The sequence below is a fragment of the Vicugna pacos genome, unplaced genomic scaffold, assembly GCF_048564905.1.
Source record: "Vicugna pacos unplaced genomic scaffold, VicPac4 scaffold_21, whole genome shotgun sequence".
Lineage (NCBI taxonomy): Eukaryota > Metazoa > Chordata > Mammalia > Artiodactyla > Camelidae > Vicugna > Vicugna pacos.
The window spans coordinates 13,677,131-13,683,062 of NW_027328742.1; the positions used below are offsets into that span (position 1 = coordinate 13,677,131).

The window sequence follows — 5,932 nt, forward strand, 5'->3', positions numbered from 1 at the left end:
CTAGGATGGGACAAGAACCTGGAACACCGGTTGCATCTATCAGCAACATGTATGTATTTATCTATCTACCTACCTAAAGCAATATTCGTACTATTACTACGAATAAGAGAAGTATCCAAGATTTTTATTATACATACTAAAAGGGACACTATAATAACACATTCTTGAGAATTTTAGGGTTACATTAATTTTGAACTATATATCCATTATGCAGCTCCAACTTGAATCTTGATTCTATCTAACACATTCATCAGTTGTGACTTGAGACACATTATTTAAATTCTGTTAGCTTCCCTTATCTGAAATGGGGGAACATTTTTCAACATTATAGTGTTTGCGAGGAATCATGATGTGCTGTATGAAGAACTTTTTGATGCCTGGCCTGGAACTTGATAAACACCTAATGAACTTCAGGCACTGTTGTCACGATTGTCATCATGATCATACTACACCTAATCATCAAGCACCGTCAGGTTGCAGTTTGCAAAGTAATGTAATAACTATTAAAGGTTTTCTCCTCAAACTTGCCTTGTGCTGTAAGTAGTATTTTTATTTCTTAATTGAGGCTCAGAATTTATGACTTTCCCAAGTGCACATGGGGACAGAGTAGACAAGCCTGAGTGAAAACTCAGATCCTGCTCCAAATCTTCTCTTCCCACTGCTTTCTTGTCTCCCAGAGGAAAGAGATTCAAGGCTGAGGAAACTGCTGCCCCTGAGGAATCAGATGATGATTTCAACAACACATTCAAACTACATGGCACAGTCATTAATCTGGGGTTGAAACGTCCCATTTGTCGAGATTGGTTTCTGTTAATATGTCCCCAAGAAAAAGCCGAGATATTCATTGTAATAAGGCCCCTTGAAACTGATTAGCAAGTAAATTCACTTTTAGCAATTCACAGTAGGGAATTCTGTTGGCAATGAAGAACTTTCTAATAAGACCCAGAGACTTTCATCATTAACACGAAAGCAATGACTGACTTCAATTTCTCTTTACATAATAATCAGCAATTATTTAATTAAAATCAGCAGGAGGAGAATTACAATTGCTACAAAAAAATGGCATTGTTCTTAATTTTCCCACATATTCTGAACTTTTGCAGCCTGACTAGAAATGGAAATGCTAACCTAAGTTTTTCCACATTGTACGGCACGAGCGAGCAATAGACATTTGGGAATTTCCAAATTCTGTGGAGAGACACTGCGTATTGACCAATTCTCCAAAATTTGGAAATTTAATCACATATTAAAATTTTTCAAATTTGGTGTCAAACTACTATTTTTTTCACAGTTAAGGTTTTTGATGTATGTTATGGGTGGAAAGCCCTACTAGAATGCATGTAAGGATACTGATGGATTTAATCCTTCCCTGAATATAGAAATCCAAAAATGTCTGAAAGGCAAAGGTCTACTCAAATGGAAATAAGATTGCAATAGCAAATGTGAAATACATCTTCAGGCAATATAAGACAGCATATACTACATGTGCGCAGTTTGGATGGAGGTGATGGTCTGTGAGCTGTAATAAGTGGGCAAAGGGTTGGCTTCTGCATACCTTCGGAATATAAATTATAAACTGAACTATGATAAAGTGCTTATTACTCTGGTTTGATCATTTTCTAAAGAAATGAACAGGACACAAAAAATCTTATCACAATCAAATCCACTGATGTGGAACCCCCAGATTGAAGGTCCGACTGCCCTATGCAATTGTGAATGAGGGACTTCAGCATCCACCGGTTTGGGCAATGATGCACTGGGGGAAGGAAGAGGTGTCCTGGACCAATTCCCCATAGAAATGAATTCCTGGAAAAAATTCATTATAAGAAGTAAATTGTCGTATACTCTGATTACAATTTAATAATATACAAAAAAAAAAGAAAAATGAAAAATGAATTGTCCCCAAACTTAAAGAGCAGTTACCTCTAGAGAATTTTTTCATATATTTCCGTATATCAAATTTTGTAAACAGCTAACATAAACCTTGAGGAATGTAGGGTTAGGGGCACCAACCCCTCCAGATGGAAAATCTGCCTATAAGCTTACAGTAGAGTTGCACCTGCAGCTCCACACCTGCAGAGCCACCCGACCTCGGGAGGTGTAGTACTGGAGTAGGATTTATTGGAAAAAATCTCCTAAGAGTGGATCCACACTGTTCACACCTGTGTTGTTCAGGTTTCAAATATACTTTCTTTTTATCCTAGAAAAATGTATGTATATGTATATATATTTTTAACAAAATAAAGGATATATAAAAATGTCCCATACCTATCAATACTAATACTCCAGGGTTTTTTTAAATATATACAGGAACTGGTTGATTTTATTGAATCAGAATCCCTTTGGCTGAGAAGATCACAGGGAATGGAAGGGACAAATGAAAACAAATGATGACAATACATTAAAAGTGGTTGTAATAATTGAATTGCTTGCCATTTGTTTTTGCTTTTCTTTGTTTTGTTTACAGCAATTGAACTGGACATACATAACCAATGACTAGTGATTTCATGCTGACATTATTCTAGTTTCAAACATAACTTAAAGTTACCTTTGTTTTTACCAGCTAATCTTCATCTAATTGGAATTTTCTAATCATGACTGCACACTGGAGGCTGCACAGTTGCACTCTGGTGCACTCACATTGGGGGAACACTCGGAATTAACTCTCAAAAGAATCGAGACTGCATTATATAAAGACCTGGAGTACTCATTCACATATCCCGAGTATCTGAGTGAGTCCTTGGAAAGGAGACCCCTGGGGAAACATTCAGGGGAAGATTTCTTCCACATGCTGGTAGGTTAAAAAGTGCTGCTGTCGGTCATTACCATAGCACCTTATTTCCAGGCCATCCACAATCTTCCCCTATTTAAAACAAAGGAGATGGCCCTGGCTAGTTCAGCTCCAACTAGATGAAGCTGACGTCTCTTCTCAAGAATGAAACACCTTTCTTAAACCTCCCCAAATGAAATATCTTCTTCAACTACTGCCTGAGACTTGGGTGTCCTTTAGAAGAAGGAAACACATTTTACCTGTTGATAAAAAGTCAGAAGTCAAATCCTCTGATAAAGAGCCTTTGTGTGTGGGGGAGTTGTCTTTCTCTCATGGGGAAGTGTTGATGGTTTAATATCTATCACAGACATTCATGGGTCAATTTGAAATTGATGAGCATGTCTGGGTTTTGCAAGTTTTTTCTTTAATTACAAAGGAGAAAAATAAAAAAATAAGCCTAATTCCAATGTATGCACAAAGAAAAGTGACTCAATACCAACACTCCCACTAATTACCCCTAAGACATCTGAAACAATATTTATAGTGGAAGACCGAGAGTGGGACCAGAGTCAATATGTTGCCATGGATGGCAGTGAGCACATGGCGGCCAAATCAATGTTTTCTCATTTCTTCTTCCATTCTATTCCCAGAATAGTGAGCTATAGCACTGTAGCTGTGTTAGGATCCAGTTCAGGAAAACAAGCCAGTTCAAACACACCTCTCACAAGGTAGGTTTTGACTTCACTAAGTGGAAAGTAAATGGATGGAGGGAAATTTTGTTTTCATGTCAGGTTTTAAATATGCACTAATATGTAACTATGCATATGTGTGTATATATGCATATATCTGTATGTATATGTGTGTGTTTGTGTATATATGTATGTGCATGTTTGTGTATGTATGCATATATATTTTTTGTTTCTTGTTTTTAGAGAGTACATTAGGTACAAGTAATAGTATTAAGATGATTCAATAGAGAGAGAAGAAAGAAATTTAAAGGAATAATTTTCTGACCACTCTCACTGAATTGTTAGAAAAAAAAAGTTTCCCTTTGGACAAAATGTTTGAGGAGAAAACAGGAATTATTTTTTCTACTTTGTACACTTTTTTAACTTGATAAGGATGATAATTTTTTACTTTATTACATTCCTCTTGAAATTAGAGTTAGCTATTTATCTTCCTTTAGAAGTTGAAAGAGGCATCTAATTCACAATGACACATCGTACAAGTAGAACAGCATAAGGCAGGAGTCTCACTTCCTCACATTTTCTTTTTCTCTCATCAAAGAGATTACCACCTTTTAAAAGGAGGAATGTAGTTATAATCACTGAAAACTTAACAGAGATTGTAGAAAACATTCTTGGTTATAAATGTCATAAGTAGTTAAAATGCAACATGGCACAACACTTTAATTTTGATAACTATACTTTAAAAAACAAATTAAAATATCTACTCAAAAAGGCAATAAATTACTACATTAAGGTTCTGCTCTACCAAGAAGAAGATATAGGAGCAGGAATTAAAAAAATGGCTTCTTCTCTTTATTCAATATAATTGAAAATGGTCTGAATCTAAAATATTAAATATCTTTTCAAACATATGGTTCATCTTTTCATCTTCACTCTGCAGACTTTAATTGGTTTATTTTTATCAGCACTCAACTTTGACCTCATAAAATTATGAACAGCCAGAGAGGAGAGTTTCAAATGGGATGTGCTTGTTTGTTCTGATATTCTACCACAATGAACAATAATTTCTGAAGCTAAAACACACAAGAGTTGATGTCTGGTGACAATTTCTTATGCCCAGCAATTTTTTGGTCTTTAACTTATCTTTCTTCAGCAATTGAGTGATTGGAACAAATGACTGAAAGGAACAGCACCAGGGTGACAGAATTCATTCTTTTGGGCTCTTCAGTCCATAGAGAGATTGAACTTCTTCTCTTCCTGCTCATTTTAGTGGTATATTCTCTAACTCTGGTAGGAAACCTTGGGGTGATTTCACTAATCCAATTGGATTCTCGACTTCACACACCCATGTATTTTTTTCTCAGTAATCTGGCCTTTGTAGACCTTTGCTACTCTTCATCAATAGCCCCCAAGTTCCTGCAGACCCTCCTGACCAGACACAGGTCCATATCTTTCTATGCATGTGCCACACAGCTGGGCTTTTTCCTGAACTTATTGATCTTGAAAATGTTCTTTCTTGCAGTAATGTCTTATGACTGCTATGTCGTCATCTGCAGTCCTCTTCTCTACATGGTGATCATGTCCCCAAAGGTGTGTATACAGCTGGTAATGGGCCCCGTCTTATATAGCTTTTCTGTTGCTTTGCTCCACACAGTTGTTACTTTCCAACTGATCTACTATGGCCCCCATGTCATCAATCATTTCTACTGTGATGATGTCCTTTGATGGCCCTTGCCTGCTCAGACACCAGCCTCAAGGAGATGTTGATTTTTATCTTTGCTGGATTCAATATGATCAGTTCTTTGACCACCATCCTTATTTCTTACTTACACATTGTGGCTGCAATCCTGAGAATCAAGTCTACAGAATGGAGGTGCAAAGTGTTCTCAACTTGTGGCTCTCATCTGACCGCTGTGACTATATTCTATGGAACTCTGATCTTCACGTATCTGCAGCCCAAATCAAACCATTCCCTTGACACGGACAAAATGGCCTCTGTGTTCTACACAATAGTCATTCCTATGCTCAGCCTCATGATCTACAGCTTGAGGAACCAAGAAGTAAAGAATGCCTTGAGGAAAGCCATTGACAAATGCTATGTCCTGCCTCTAATAAACTTTAAAAAGTGACTTGCAACAAAACCTGACTTGGAACAATGCCACTTGCAGACAGACATGTTGTTTTTCTAATCTTTTGATGAAGTACATTTTTTTTTTACCATTCTTTATATGAGTAAAATGATTTTGTACATGAGTTCTAGTTTTCATGTAATCGATAGTAAGATGAAATTTTTAAAAGAGTAGAATTTACATTTTTAAGAAATTACTACTCTTAGGATATGTGACACTGATAGTTTTGACCTGACTAGCTTCTATTCAACTGATAATAAGGTTTAATCAGTCTTTTCAAAATTGTTCCTGTTTTGTATATCGCGGAAGACAGAGAAAGGGGCAAGGATGGTGATGAAGTAAGT

At 36.5% G+C, this 5,932-nt stretch overlaps 1 pseudogene; it reads left to right on the plus strand.

The window, feature by feature from the left end:
- The first annotated feature begins 4,632 nt into the window (after window positions 1–4,632).
- On the plus strand, window positions 4,633–5,588 carry LOC140694556 (olfactory receptor 8U3-like; annotated as a pseudogene).
- Window positions 5,589–5,932: the final 344 nt, after the last annotated feature.